The 15,741-nt window shown below is 49.2% G+C and overlaps 1 protein-coding gene across 1 annotated transcript in view; it reads left to right on the top strand.

Annotated features, from left to right (window-relative positions):
- Nucleotides 1–15,741, top strand: part of FANCD2 (FA complementation group D2) — a 909,275-nt gene that overhangs the window by 229,595 nt on the left and 663,939 nt on the right. The gene's annotated exons all lie outside the window — the stretch shown is intronic.

Genomic DNA, 15,741 nt, shown 5'->3' with positions numbered 1-15,741 from the left:
TGCTTTGGAACTTATTTTCACAGTTTAAACGTCAGGTTATTCATCCTCAGAAAATGCTAATAATTCGGCTACCGCCAACAAATGCATAGGCGGCTTAATCTTCTGCAAACCTAATTGAGGTAATCTCTAATTATTCAGGCTTGTACCATTACTGTCCTGATGATGATCCCACTAATTTTTAAATAGGATTGAAACGTCGCCGACTAATGTAAACAGTTTGCACATTAATCGAATCTGATTAAAAAAGTGTGTTTACTGTTTCCTCAAGCTTGTTAGAAATTGTGTTCAATATTTCACAAGCTACCCTTTCTTGCCTGATATGTTCCTGTCCTAAAGTGTACTTTTCATGTGTTTATGTAGGATGCAGGATTGAGTCCCACTGTATTGATGTGTTTATACTTTTGACATTTTTGAATGATGAAATTGACTGTCCGGCTGGACACTCTTAATATAGCACTTATTGGAGTCTACATTTATCCTGATGACCATGCTGTTCTTTTTAAGGACCATTGTTCTAATACTAAACTGTTCCCCAAGGTCCTTATCTACCTTTCGGTTCCCTTGTGTTTTTGAAAATATGTAGTCTGAAGTGGAGCAAGGTCTCTTTCAGCAGTGGGGAGAGCCTTGGTTAGATCTGTCAGCCTCCAAAGAGAATGTGCAATGTCTGCATTTTTGTGCGCTGGGGTTTCCAAGGCGGCTATCGCTTGGCGACGCTTTTCGTCCCGAGTGGAGCTCACGTCTCCTGTATGCCTTTCGGCCCATACCACTTCTCCCCACAGTTCTCAAGAAGATCAAGAACTGCTGGGCCCAAGTCATTCTTGTGGCTCCAGACTGGGCTTGGAGAGTCTGGTATCCAGAGCTTCTTGGACTGAGCATAGATCCTCCGATCAGGCTGTCCCTTCGAGAGGATCTTCTGTCGCAACAGCAGGGGAGGGATCTCCACCCGAACCTGTCAACTCTCCGCCTCCATGCCTGGAGATTGACCGGTGACAGTTGATTGCTTTCGACCTTCCTCCCGAAGTATGTAATGTTATTTTGGCGGCCCTCCACTAAGCCAGAATATCACTGCTGTTGGCAAAAATGTGTAAAATATTGTATGGAAAGGTCTATTGACCCTCTTTCTGCTTCTCTATCAACTATTCTTTTTTTCTTTCTTACCCTTGCTCAGCAGGGCTCTGCTGTGGGTACTCTCAAATGTTATCTTTCTGCTCTGTCCGCTTTCTTGCAGCTGCCAGTCGAACCCTCATTGTTCAAGTCCCCTATTGTAAGTAGGTTCTTGAAAGGGCTTGTACATATGTTTCCACCTCCACTCTTTGTCACTCCACAGTGGGACCTTAACCCCTCCCATGCTCGTGACGGAACCGTTCCATCACGAGCCTCGGGTGGGCTGTGCTAGTGACGGAACGGTTCCGCCACGGCCCACTCGCCGCGCCGGCGCGGCGCGAATTCTGCGCCTGCGCTGAAGGTTCTATTAGGCGGGCGGGGCTGTGACGGAACCGTTCCGTCATAAGCACAGCTCACCCGCGAGCCGTGACGGAGCGGTTCCGTCACGAGCACGGGACCGCCGCGCGGCCCCGCCTCCCCCTTAGCGCTGCGGGGCAATAGCCGCCGCAGCGAAGGGGTTAATTTGTTTCTCACATTCCTTATGTGTGCTCCTTTCGAGCCTTTACATAATTGTCCCCTCCGGCTTCTTACCATTAAGACAGCCTTTTTGGTGGCGATAACATCTCCCCGAAGGGTGAGTGAATTGCAGGATTACCATTCAAACCTCCCTACATGATCACTTTTGTGGATAAAGTGGTGCTTTGCACACATACTTCATTTTTATCAAAAGTGGTGACCCCATTTCATCTGGGTCAATCAATCACGCTGCCCACCTTTTTTGCTCCCACGCATCCATCTATATATTAAAAATCATTAAATCATTAAAAATAGGTAAGATGAATTACAGATTACAGTTCAAATTGCAAAGCACCACTTTCAAATGCATTTTATCATCTTCACATTAGTGGCCTAGCTGTGAGAATCTTTGTTTTGATTTGCAATTTTTGATATTGAAATGAAGCATTTCGCACCATGTTGGTGAGGGTCATCCATTCTATGACTTTTTCTTCCAAGCAACAGTGGTGCCCAAATCTGCCTTAGGTGAACTGTACTTGTTTACTTGTGTGTTTTACAGATCTTTGTAGGAAGGTTGTCCTATTCAGTTCTGTTTAGCAAAATTCCTCTTTCTCTCCCCATAGTGTTGCGAATGAGATGGAATCAGCTAGATGAGTGGTTATGGCACATATATTAAGGTGAAAGGAGTTAATCACTTGGTGGTGAAATGGAGGGGTGGAAAGTGAATGCTTAGGGAAGAGAGAGATGTTGAATATTCAAAATGTATTTAATGCTGCTAAATTTAGGGGCGTCAGGAATAGTAAGTAAATGTAATTAACTTTTTATTGTTTTCAAAACAAACCTCATGCAGTGCTTGACATCGGACAATAAAAGGATATGTATAGTCAATGTGCATCCAGATCCCCCACCTCTTTCCCCCTCCCCCACATTACAGTAGGCAATTGAGCCCAGACATCGCCTAAGACTGATTTTGCCCATTCGAGGATGCAACCATTGGTACGTCCCAAGGCATCGAGAGTCCCTTTCAAAATCTGTGGTCCTCAGGAGCACCCTGGTACACGACAAGGCATTCTATATTTTGTCCCATTTCCAGTGACCGCACTGTCCTTCATAGACTGTGTGTTCAACCTGCATACACCAATCTATATTGTTTCACCAATGGGCAAACAAAGGTAGCGATAGTGATCCCCACAGCCTAGCTATATTGCGCCTAGCTGCTACCATTCCCACTTCACAAAGCCGTTGCTGGTACTGTGTTGCAGTATCTCGCCCCCGATCCTTAAAATATACAGCTTCTTCCCCAGGGTATGGTGCACAGACAGTTATAGCTATCATATGAACATTATTACCACTCATAATATGCTACAGCATCCTTAACACTCCAAATGCGCAGTCCCCTGGATATTGTTTGCAACCAGTACCGTCTCTCATGTGAAAAAACCTGGGTAAATACAAAACACTTGGGGCAAGGAGTCGAGCATGTGGCTTCAAACTCTACACATATTTTGCTCCTTATATATCAAATGTTGTCCATGAATTCCACGCTCTAGAATTGGGGTGCACATTAAATGTAGATTTTCCAAAGCCTGGCAGTCCTCCAAAAAGGATTGTATTTTTTATCTCATACATTACTGAAATGTTAATGACTATTTGATAGAGACATCCAGCCACTGATTCCTTAACTTAGAATATCCTCCAGGCACTTGTCTGGACTCGGCGATTTTTCAGCAGTACCTCTGCGCGCCAGGGGATGGTGTCGTATGGCTCCGCGCTGACGTCGTCCACGGCTAAAACGTCAGTGGAGCCATACTGAAGCCATACTGGTCCCTCCCGGCACGCTGACGTCCATTTTCTTCTTTTCCGTCCCTGAGACTCTGATCCAGCAGAAGCGGTTCCTCTGGCCTGCGTTCATTTGTGGGCCTTACTGATGCCTTTACATGTCTGGGAACAGGGTGCGATGCATTCGGGCTTCAAATCGTGCAAGACCTGTACGCGACAGATGTTGGCAACTGATCCGTACGTGATCTGTATGTGGTGCTTGGGTGAGCACTATGAGTCCGAGGAGTGCAATGCCTGTCAGAAGCTGAAGCCGATGTAGCTGCGGGAACGTAGGATGGAATTGTTGTCTGCCCGGATGTCCCGTTCGGAGTCCAAGTGTCGCCGGTCTCCATTTCGAGCCGGGGCTCCTGTCCGGGGCATGTCTCGGAGCCGTTCCCGAGTACGTCGCTCGCCTTCCTCAGGTAAGCAGAAGTCACAGCTGCCGTCAGCCTCACGTCGCCGTGACGTTGGTGCCCGCTGCTCCCGGTCTTTACCAGACACAGCATGCAACAGTCTACCCCATTTCCTGGCGTTGGAGCGACTAGAACCCAGATGGAAGCCTATTACCATGCTTTGCAGGCCGTCTTTGGGTAGACCCCTCTCCCTGGTGCACCTGTGAGCCCCACAGAAGTGGTAGGGACTCAGATTGGGGGCTCGCCGGCGGGTTTACCCTCGGTGCCAATCAAGTACCCTGACTCCGGTCTCGGAGTAGCTGCAACGTCGAGAGTCAGACCGGTGGGGCTTCCCATTCACACGTCGGGCTGTAGTCCACATACAGAGTCTGGGCACAGCCCTTTGGGGCTCCCTGCGATGAAGTCTGATGCGGCAGCAGTAGGGGACATGTCCCAGAGTCGACGCCGTTATACTCCTCAGTCTCCGATCGCAGTAGATGTTGGGTCGACGCCGGCCCGACGCTAGTCTTCAGAGTCTCCTACGTTGACGTCAATGCGGCGCCAATACGACGTCGTTCGATGCCGGACAGGGTTTTTCCTCCTCCTTTGCTAATGGTGGATGAGGCTCCTGGGGATTCACCCCCCCCCCCCCCCCAACCCCCCCCAGTGTTGCCTCCGCGATCCTTGGAACATGTTGATGTGGAGCATCTGCAGGCGCTTGGGCATCCTAGTGCTACAGAGCCTTTGGCTTTTGGTGGACGTGGTAGCCTGCAACCATCCCCTAATTATGATCTGCTGTCCCCACCTAGAATGGCCACGGAAACTGGTGCAGTGTTTGCACAAGTTGTTCGCAAAGCTGCTGACATTTTACAGTTCCAGCCTCCCACAGTCTCTCTACCTTCCGATCCCTTGTTGGATCTGCTCCATCAGGGAAAAGCGTATGTTGAGCCCTTGCTGCCGTTTGGCGCGTCATTGTACGACACTTCTGGGGACAAGGCTGAGGCCCTCCTTGGGGGACCCTGTGGAACGTGCTATCGCACCTCGCCCAGCTCCAGATGACCCTGTCTGTCTGTCCTTGCACCCTAGGGCTCAAGGGCTTGCTGTCCAGGCAGCTTCCGCTTTGCTGCCGTCGTCCTTTCCTCCCCTACTCCCACCTACTAGGGAGTCTCACTGGTTGGTGACAAGTGGTAGACAACTGTTTGCGTCCGCGAGTTGGGCCTTCAGTCCTTGAACACGTCCTGCTTGTTTGCACAGGCTACTTTCTCCCTCTGGGACTCGGTTGAGCGCCTCCTTCCCTCTCTTCCGGAAGGCCCTCTGGCTGACCTAACTCAGGTACTCCAAGATGGTCTTGAGCTGGCAAAATTTTCGATTTGATCAGCCACGGAAACCACTGACTCGGTGGGTCGGCCTATGGCCAGGTCAGTTGCTCTGCGTCGCCATGCTTTGTTGTGTGATTGCAGTTTTCCTGCAAATATTCAGGAGCGTCTCTGAGATTTGGCCTTTGATGGGACCCATCTTTTTGACAGTCATGCGGACACTGTGGTCCAGTGTCTCATGTCTAGCTTCCCATAATTGACATTGTTTTAAGGCCATTGTTGCAGTCTTGTTTGCATTGGTTGCAGTTTTGTCTCTGCTTTTCTCTGGTTTTTGTCTCTGGGTTCACGCTATTTCCCAGATGGACGGTACTGCTATACAGCTGTTGTTGCCATTATTTTCGTCTCCTCGGCCTAAGAGCTAGTCTCTGGAGGTGCTTTTATAGGGATATGACATACCCTGTGTGGGGTATTCGTTGGTTATTGTATAGCCATTCTACCTTACCACGGGCAGTATTGTGGTGTATGTATAATGTTCCAGGAACAGTTCTTCCTGGATTGTGTAGGTCCTTCCTGAGGATCCTGCGAGGTCCTCTTGCGATTGTTCTTTTTTTTTCCTCTGGGGAATTTTCCAATAGTTCATGCTTCTTCGCGCTCTCCCTGCTGTGGTCTCCTCTGGTACGACCCACACAGCTAACGTGATTCTCTTTAGAGCTTACGTGGTGGCGTAGCTCTCTCTTGGTGCTACATGCTGGTCTTTTACTGTCAGTCCGTAGTTCTATCCTGCTTCTCAGAATGCGGACTTCTTCAGTGTGTTGTTGGATTTACGCCGTGACAGGCTCTTCCCGGCGTGTGTACCTCTTCATTTTTTGCCTTTGGCTATCTCGCAAGCGATTTGCTGTGTTTCCGCCCTATGTTGTCTGTTAGGTGTCTCAGCTGTCAGCCAGTGGCTCTTGTGAGCATGTTTTTCTGTTTTACTTCCAGAACAGTCTCTATCCGCTTTCAGTTCTGGCACGGGCTGTGGGTACACAGTACGTTTACAGGCACTGGGGGCCTGCTGGTCCATTCTTGCGCCACAGCTTTGGCTGCGTTCTAATCTTTGTGGTATTGTCTACTTCCATCTCTGGTGTTGGGAAGTCCTTATGTCCTTGGTCTTCGCTCTGCTCTTTGCCACGCAGGGGCTCAAGTCCCTCTGCTCCTGGTCTCTGCCGATGTTATCCTTGGAAATTTCTCTGTTTCGAGATGCTCATGGTGAATTATACAGTGTATGTATATGGATATACATGTTTGTGAATATATATGTATGTACTTTACTGTGTTTTGACATATGTTATGTCCTGCTATGGTTCAAATCGGTGCCGTAGATACCGATTGCCGTGGGCTGCTTTATTTGTCTTGGGCATGCCCTTCGAACTATCCTTGTCTTAAAAAAAAAAACAACACACATAAAATATATAAATATATATATATATATATATATATATATATATATATATGTGTGTATATATATATATATGTGTATATGTATACATATATATATATATATATATATATATACACACACACACACACACACACACACACACACACACACACACACTAACTGCAAGAGAGTACGCATACAGGTTTATTTTAAGTATCTTGTGTTTCTTGCCCCAGATTTTTTCTCTCTCTCCCTATCTTGAGAGCGAGCCCTCTGTTTGTGTCCGGCTTCTGCCGGGATCCTTTGACCAATGTACCCTTGTGTATGGCTGGTCAGTATGACTACCTGGTGATACGTTCTTTGTCTCTCTGCTGCAGCTTGTGTGCTGTTGCACCTTCATTTCATTGGATTTGGCAGGTGTGCAGTGTGGCTCCCACAATCCACACTGTCTGCATATGTGTAACCCTATTGTCCTCCTCCATGTATCTCTTTGTAGTCATGGTTTTGTGTATCTCTCAATGGGTGATATATGTCTCTACACTTGTCAATCTTGGTATCCACTGTGGTGCATTCTCATTTTGTGCGCTCTGACTCGGTCATGCTCTTTTGTCCTTCCTCTGGGACCTTTACTTTTGCAGAAGCTTATGGGTTTTCTTCCATTATGCACTGGCCGTTCTGGTTTCTGTGATTTTCCTCCGTCCCTTCCTGGACGGTGAGAGTCTTGTGCTGTCCTCGGACGGACTATGTGCCATTGCCTTTCCTTGTACAACCTCCTTTTCAGAGCTTTAGGGGTCTGGTGTCAGCCACACTTACACTTGCTGTATCCACCTGTTTTAGTCAATCTTTATTGATGGATTAGTTCTTTTTGGAAGTTAGTGGGGTTCAGTCGCAGACCCTATGATGAGTATTAAAAGTAAAAAGGGGTCTGTTCCAGTTCTAAGTTCTCCTGCTTGCTAGGAAGCAAATGTGATGGTTCAAATTATATTAGAAGGATCTCTTTTTTGAAAATGTGAAAAAAAGGTTCTTGCAAGCGTATGGCTGCTTTGTTTAGGTGGTGGCATATTTCTTATTTTTGTGGCATACCCTTGCAGTAGAAAAATAAAAGAAGGAAGCAATCAAACTAGCTTGCCATGCCAGACCTATTGGTTTTGTCAGTGCTTGTTTATTTTGCTCTTGTTCATATATCTGGAAGGTAAATATTCCATTATCAAAGTATCTTTTAGATAGCATGTATCCATTGTTTTATTCTTCAGGGTGTTCACCTGTTATACTTAATTTCCGTGAGGACACCACTTCCCACACAGATATGAATGAGTTACTTAACTTTGGTATTGTCTTTTCTGCTAGAAACTTTATCTAACCACAGATTCTTCACCTTTTGAATTTCCCCAGGCGCCAGATTGGAACTGGAAACTTTAAATAGCATTTCCATCGCATATCAGTAGGTAGCATTGTGCAGCTCTTCGTTGGATCTGTCCCACCCTGAATGTGACATTGGGGAGATTATATCAGCACCACCTCCACGTGCTTGTGTAATTTTCCTACCTATCTCTATCTGCGCCGTTAGAAGTGGAGTCCAGATATCAGAATGATCTTGTGCAGATCTCTAGATTGGTATCTTATTAATGGACTGTATAAGCCCAATCCACAGAACGATGAGGAGGGTGGGTTTGTGAGAAGTCTGCAGATAAATAAATGCCACTACAAGGAAAAGGTGGTACTGAAGGTAAGTAACTTGTTCTTCTGATACAGACTTCTAACCAGAGATTCACCACCTTCTGAATAGATATCTCCCCAGGTGGCGGGTCTGTGGAATGGCTCAGACCAGGAAATCCTGCAGAACAGATTGGGCTGTCTTGCCGGACCTGGCTATCCACACACTAGTGCTTCATGAATGTTTGGAAAGACCCCAATGTCACAGCCTGGCAGATGTCAAGTAATAGGGCACCACATGCCGGGCAGTGGAAGTAGCCTTTTCTCTAGTAGAATAAGCGTGCAAGCTTTCGGGGTGGTGGGGGGAGATTTGGGTAGCCCGTAGTAGATCTTAAAGCATAAAACAGTCCATTGGGAGGTGGTTCTCTTTTTCTTTTTTTTGCTCCAGAGAAGAACCATAAGTTGATTTACCAATTGAGTGGTCTCTGGTCCAATCAGTGTAAAAGGTGAGCTGTTCCTCCTCCTCCTTAGAGGGGTGAGGTGAAACATAAAGTTGATGGATTACCGTATGTGAAAAGGTGTGACTGCCTTTTGCAGGAATATAGCTTTTCTTTTGTACAGAGGACCAACAGGAATGCAGCTTTTCTTTTGTACAGAGGACCAAGCTGTCCGGGCAGAAAATTGTGCATGATTGTTGCACAGACGTGGCATGGAGTTCGCTCACTCGCCAAGCAGATGCTATAGCAATGTCATATACGCAGCAGGTGAAAAGAGCATCTGTGTACCTTCCTAAAGGATGTGCACATCAGGTATTTGAGGACCAAGTTATGGTCCTACTGTGGTATCTCAAAACATGTGGATCTCCCCTTTCAAGAAACGTATAACAGGAGTTTTTAACTGGAATGGCTGATTTGGCAAACCTAAGAAGGCTGAAAGGTAGCTCCTAACTGTTGCCACAGCAAGGCCTTGCTGGTCTGTAGAAAGAAAAAACATATTATCAGAGCTTGTCTTGCAAGTGTTCAATGTCATATGAGGAACACCAGACATCAAATTTGTTTCAGCATCCCTCTTATACAGTTTTAGTTGAGGGATGCCTGGCTGCCAAAATGACATCAACCACTTCAGGAGGAAGATCGAAAGCCATCATTTTTCGTTGTTCAATCTCCACATCTGGAGGTGTAGGTTGTGCAGGCTCTGGTGTGGAACCCAACTCTGCTGCTGCAACGGGAGGTCCATACACCTCGCCTGCCTTCCGGGCCAGACTGGAGGACATATTATCATGGCCAAAAGTTCTGGGTACCACACCCTCCTTTCCCAGTCCAGACAATTAGGAGAACTGGACCCCATTTTTCTTGCTCAAGTTGATTATTTTAGGAGAGGTAGAGGTGGAAAGGCGTACAGGAGTCTCAAACCCCATTTCAAAAGGAGAACGTCTCTCGGGGAGAAATGCCTTGGAAGCTCCAATTCGCAAATATTTGTTCATTGCATCATCCCCGTGATCGCGAAAAGATCGAGCCAGGGTTCTCCTCATTGGTGGAAGATGCCCTTTGCCACCTCCGAGTTTAACTGCAATTCAAGATCCCCTGGATGATGTCTGCTGAGCCTGTCTGTCCTGGTGTTTGAAGATCCTGCCAGATGTTGGGTGATCAGGGAAATACCCTGAGCCACCAGCCTCTTCCTGAGACATAGATCATCCAGACACAAGACCTACAACCCTATGTTGCCCTGTTTTTGCAGTAACATTTGTCAGTTGTGGTCTGTGAGAATACGCACCCGGTTCCCTCTGATGAATAGAACGAACGCCTTCTGTGCCGCGCTTATTTCTTGCAACTCCAGCAAATGGATGTGGAGACAAGGCTTCAATGGAGACCAGAGTCCTCTGATCTCCACTTCTCAACCCAGCAATGATGCAACCGTCACACCTGTTAACTCTGGGTGCAGTAGGGAGAGTAGTCTGCCACCAGTTTAATTGCAGTTGAGCAGCCAAAACTGCAGGCCTTTATTAGTCTCTTCCGACACCTGGATGGAATCTGACAATTTACCCTGGTGCCGAGTTCATTGAGACTTCAGATCTCCCGGCAGAACCCTCATGTGCCACTTGACGACATCCACAAGCAGAATGCAGGAGGCCAAGAAGCCTCAGAGCGGCTTTAAATGAGACCCAGGCGAAGGGTTGAAACAGCATGATATCCCGAATATTCTGGACTTATTGAGGCAGGGGTAATGCTCAGAAGAGCATCAAATCCTTGTTGGCTCCGATGAAAGGGACTTAAAGAGAGGATTCCCTTAGGCCATCAGATGTAAATTACAATTCTACCAAATATTCTGCAGTGTTGCAAGATACCGTACTGGCACACTACTACATAAGGACTAAATTAAAAAACATATGTATTTTATTCAGCCAATCTCCTGGCACATTTATTAACCGCATCGCTGCAGCGGCTTTTCCCGCTGTGTGCGGCAATTTACAGATTACCGCGTTACACGACGAGCTCAGCTCGTCATCCGCATACGGCAGGTAACGCTGATGACGAGCTGAGCTCGTCATCAGCATGGAAGGGGTTAAAAACACAGTTATTGCACAATATATAGTATATCATACACTCACAGGTACAATGAATATTTCAATTCGTTGAGTGTACTCGTTATTACACAGTTAGTAAAATATCATAAAAACATTGTCTAGCATCAATTTAAAAAACACCTTATTTATGCATTGTACATCAATTATGGCCTGCATAATCCCAACATAGAGACAACATAAAAGAAAAGACCTCAACCTTGTCTAATTACTTAGCACATTGACAGCCTGTTGTCAATATATAACATTTATCATTGTACACTCCTTTTGGCTAATATTCAATTGTGCTTCTTTTGCGTAGACGCGTTTCGGCGGTTTCACATCACTTATTGCCGCCTTTTTCAAGACCAAAATTGGTTGTCTCTCAATTTTGCAACAATTCAAGCCTTCTTATCACTGTAATGTGGACCCTGTTTCTCTCATGGAGTGGATCCTTTTTTTCCCCTTTGATGAGATGGTTGAATGTCGTTAAAATCCTATGTACTTATTGTCCTGACTGGCTTGAATATTCTGTGCCTTCCCCGGTGTACCAATTGCGGCACCTCAAAGCTGTCCTTTTGTTTTGAGTATCTAATCTTGCTTCTTGGCTGCTGCTGTGCGTGGTTCAGGGGATGGTCTGTTACTCTTATTTTCAATTCCAAAGGTTCCTGCACGCCAGTCTGCCATATCGCCTAATGTCAGGGAGCCATTGTGAAGGAGTCAGGTGTGAATTCGGAACATTGGTGGAAAAGCACAACGATGTCAGGTGGTTCCTGACTGTTGGAGGCAAGCCCATCTACAGCAACCAGTTGTCGAGGTATGGGCAGTCTGGTATTCCCACCTCTGCAGATGGGCTATGACCATGACCATCACCTTTCTGATCACCCAAGGTGCACTGGTATGTTTAAAAGCGAGCACTGAGAATTTGAAACTTAGCTACTTAAAACCACAGTCTTAGATAGATCTGCCTGTGGTAACCCGACTGAGTGGTTCCACTGATCCTTAAGGCACAAAGTTGTTCCATGAGGGATCCGGTGAGTTATCAAAGATTTTGTGCTAAGCCAGTTTCAGCTCACCTAGTTGTTGAGGTGTCGCTGGTGGCCCGGAAAGTCATGGTGCATCAGGATCAGTTGTGGCATTGATCCCGAATGAAGGGATTGACTCCGTGGCATTGAGGTACACAGGACACCACAGGACACCACACAGATCTGAAAGATGGGAGTAGTTAGATACTCAAATTCGACCGGACCTTCTTCAACTTTCTCCTAAGATCTGTACCAGCAAGTTTTGGCTTTGCGGATCATCGTCTTGCTCATCTTCCTGCAGTAGTCGTCAGTCCTGTCTGGAACCGAGATACCAGAAACTGACATAGTTGGGTGTCTTTTACCGACATCTGTTTGTTGCAGTCTGGCAAGGTTCGCACCTGTGGGTTTTGGCGGGGACATTGAAGCTGCACACAGGATAATTTTAGAGGGGAGAAATTGTGACGTCAGTGCTCAGAGGTGGTGTCGACCTAGTGGCCCCAATGTCACATATGGGGTGGGGCAAGGCGGATCCATACAACGCCCCCTACTGATGTATGAGGGAAGTATTATTAAAGGTTTCCGGCTCCAGTTATTATGCCGGATTCATTTGCTACCTGGGTGAATTCAAAAGGTAAAGAATCTACGGTTAGAAGTCTCTATCAGTAACAGCACCACAGTCTATCTCCCTGATCCAAGCTTGCCATTACTACTACTGCTTTCAATCAATCAATCAAGAATTTGTAGGGGGTGGGCGCTACTGGTCGAACAGCCAGGTCTTGAGTAGCCTCCTGAAGGTCAGCAGGTCTTGGGTCTGTCGTAGGCTCAGAGGGAGGGTGTTCCAGGTCTTGGCGGCGAGGTGGGAGAAGGATCTGCCGCCGGTGGTTGTTCTTCGGATGCGAGGGACAGTGGCGAGGGCGAGGTCGGCGGAACGGAACTGGTGGTTGGGGTTGTGGAAGAAGAGTCGTCTGTTGAGGTAGGCTGGGCTGGTCTTGTGGAGTGCCTTGTGTGTGTGGATGAGGAGCTTGAAGGAAATCCTCTTGTTGATGGGGAGCCAGTGCAAGTTTCTCAGGTGGGGGGGTGATGTGGCTGTGGCATGGTACGTCGAGGATCAGGCGTGCAGAGGTGTTTTGAATGCGTTGCAGTCGTTTGATGAGCTTGGCCGGGGCTCCCGCGTAGAGGGCATTTCCATAGTCGAGTCTGCTACTGACGAGGGCCTGGGTGACTGTTCTTCTTGTATCTGTCGGGATCCACCTGTAGATCTTGCGGAGCATGCGGAGGGGTTGCTTGGTCATGGAGAGTGTTGAGTCGAGGATGACTCCCAGGTTGCGTGCGTGGTCGGTGGGTGTCGGGGCTGCTCCCAGTGCCGTAGGTCACCAGGGCTCATCCCAGGCTGAAGGGTTGGAGCCGAGGATGAGGACCTCCGTCTTGTCCAAGTTCAGCTTCAGTCCGCTGACTTTCATCCAGTCGGCGACGGCCTTCATTCCTTCATGGAGGTTGGATCTGGCAGTGAGGGGGTCCTTAGTGAGGGAGAGGATCAGTTGAGTGTCGTCGGCGTAGGAGATTATGTTGAGGTCGTGCTGTCAGGCGACTTGTGCGAGCGGGGCCATGTAGATGTTGAACAGTGTCGGGCTGAGGGAGGATCCCTGGGGTACGCTGCAGATGATCTTGGAGGCTTCGGATCGGAATGGGGGGAGGCGGACGCTCTGGGTTTTGCCAGAGAGGAAGGAGGTCGTCCATTCCAGGGCCTTGTCTCGGATCCCTGCGTCGTGGAGGCGTGTGCGTAGTGTGCGGTGGCAGACGTGTCGAAGGCAGTGGAGAGGTCCAGGAGGATGAGGGCCGAGGTCTCACCGTTGTCTAGCAGGGTCCTGATGTCGTCGGTGGTGGCGATGAGGGCAGTCTTGCTCTGGTTGCTGCGGAACCCTGACTGGGATGGGTCCAGGATGCTGTTTACTTCGAGGTTTCGGGTTAGCTGTCTGTTGACGATCTTCGATGACCTTGGCTGGGAACGGAAGCAGGGAGATGGGCCGGAAGTTCTTGAGGTCTCTCGGGTCCACCTTGGGTTTTTTGAGTAGGGCGTTGATCTCGGCGTGTTTCCAGTTCTCTGGGAAGGTCGCGGTCTCGAAGGAGAGATTGATGACGTTGCGCAGGTGGGGTGCGATGGAGCTGCTGGCTTTGTTGAAGATGTGGTGCGGGAGTGGGTCTGATTGGGAGCCGGAGTGGATTGTGCTCATGGTCTTGATGGTGTCATCTATGTTCACGTTGGCCCAGGCTGCCAGGGGGTCGTAATCGATGGTGTGCGGAGGGTCTGTCGTATTGCTGTCTGTTGGGGCTGTCTGGGCGTTGAAGCTGTCGTGGATGTCAGCGATCTTGTGGTGGAGGAAGGTGGCGAGGGAGTCGCACAGGGCTTGCGATGGTGGGATGTCGTCGGTGTTGGAGCTGGGGTTGGAGAGTTCCTTTACGATGTTGAAGAGCTCCTTGCTGTTGTGTGCATTGTTGTCGATGTGGTCTTTGAAGGAGGTCCTCTTGGCAGACCTGATAAGGTGATGGTGTTTGCGGATGGCGTCTTTTTAGGCTGCGAGGCTGTCCGGTGTCTTTTCATTGTGCCCTTTTCTTCTCTAGTTTCCGGCAGGTTCGCTTGGAGGCTAGGAGTTCTGGGGTGAACCAGCTAGCTCTCTTGCTGGTGTCTCTGTGGGTGGGTTTCTTCAGCGGGGCGAGGGTGTTGGCGCAGTCGTTGATCAAGCGTCTGGTTTAACTCACCTGATGTTGCAGCATGTTCGCTTGTAGACTTAAACCTTTGACCCTTTAAGTACCACAGGTGTAATCATGATCTGAAAGAGGCACATTAGTGATAGATTCCTTACCTTAGAATATCCCCAGGCGTCAGACTGGATCCGGAAAGTTTTGCTTAGCTGTACCCTTGCACGTCAGTAGGTGGTGTCCTGTGGCTCCGCGTCCGTCACTGGCATTGTCCGCGCCAAGATGACGTCACGGAGAGTACTTGAGCGCCACCCATGCGTGCTGACGTCAGTTCTTTCTTTTTCCGCGCCAGTAAGCACAGATCCGGATTGAGCACGTACCTTGGTCTCTTTTTGACCACTATTTTGAGACTTTTGTCTCCCCACTTTTTCTCTTGGTGCACGTAGGGATGCCCGGCTTTAAGTCCTGTGGGACCTGTCGCCAAAGCATGTTAGTAGCGGACCCCCACGATGTTTTCCTCTACTGCCTGGAGGCCGATCAAGACTTCCGGGACTGCTGTGACTGCCGTGCCATGGCTCTCAAGGCCTTGCGGGAGCAGCGTCGGAAGTTGCTGGAGGTCCAGCATTCTTCTCGTCGCTGCTACGGGTCTAGGTGCCGTTCCCGGGACCGCTCGCTGGACCGGATCCGTCGCTCCTCGGACTCCAAGGTTTCACCTTCAGATTCCGGTAAGCGTCGCCATAAAAAGAAGTCGAAGAAGCGTGTTCGCTCTCCGACGTCCCCCCGTCGCTCCTCGGAGACGGACGAGGGGGACAGGGCCTTGCCCCTGCGGCTCCTATGGAGCCGGGGAGTCCTGTGGCCTACCCGCCATACCCTGGTCCGTCGGCGACTCCCGAACAGATGCAAGAATTCCTTGCTGCCTGTGACCGCCTTTACAGGCCTCGGGCTCCCGCCGGCGGGCCTTCGGGCCCCGCGCTCCCTTGTCTAGATCCTTCTGGCCCGGCGGTTCCGCCACCAGCTTCAACCCCGGCGCCACAAGATCCTGCACCGTTGGCTCAGGCCCCGGCGCCACGAGGTGCGGCGTTGCCGGCTCCGGCCCCGGCGCCACCCTCGGCTCCAGCACCGGTGCCACCCTCGGCTCCAGCTCCGGTGCCACCCTCGGCTCCAGCCCCGTCGCCACCCTCGACTCCACCCGCGGCGCCGCACTGGGTGCCGTTCATCCCACCCTTGCCCCGGTTCCCAG

The sequence above is a fragment of the Lissotriton helveticus genome, chromosome 9, assembly GCF_964261635.1.
Source record: "Lissotriton helveticus chromosome 9, aLisHel1.1, whole genome shotgun sequence".
In the NCBI taxonomy this organism is placed as follows: Eukaryota; Metazoa; Chordata; class Amphibia; order Caudata; family Salamandridae; genus Lissotriton; species Lissotriton helveticus.
This window is presented reverse-complemented; position numbering and strand designations above follow the sequence as displayed.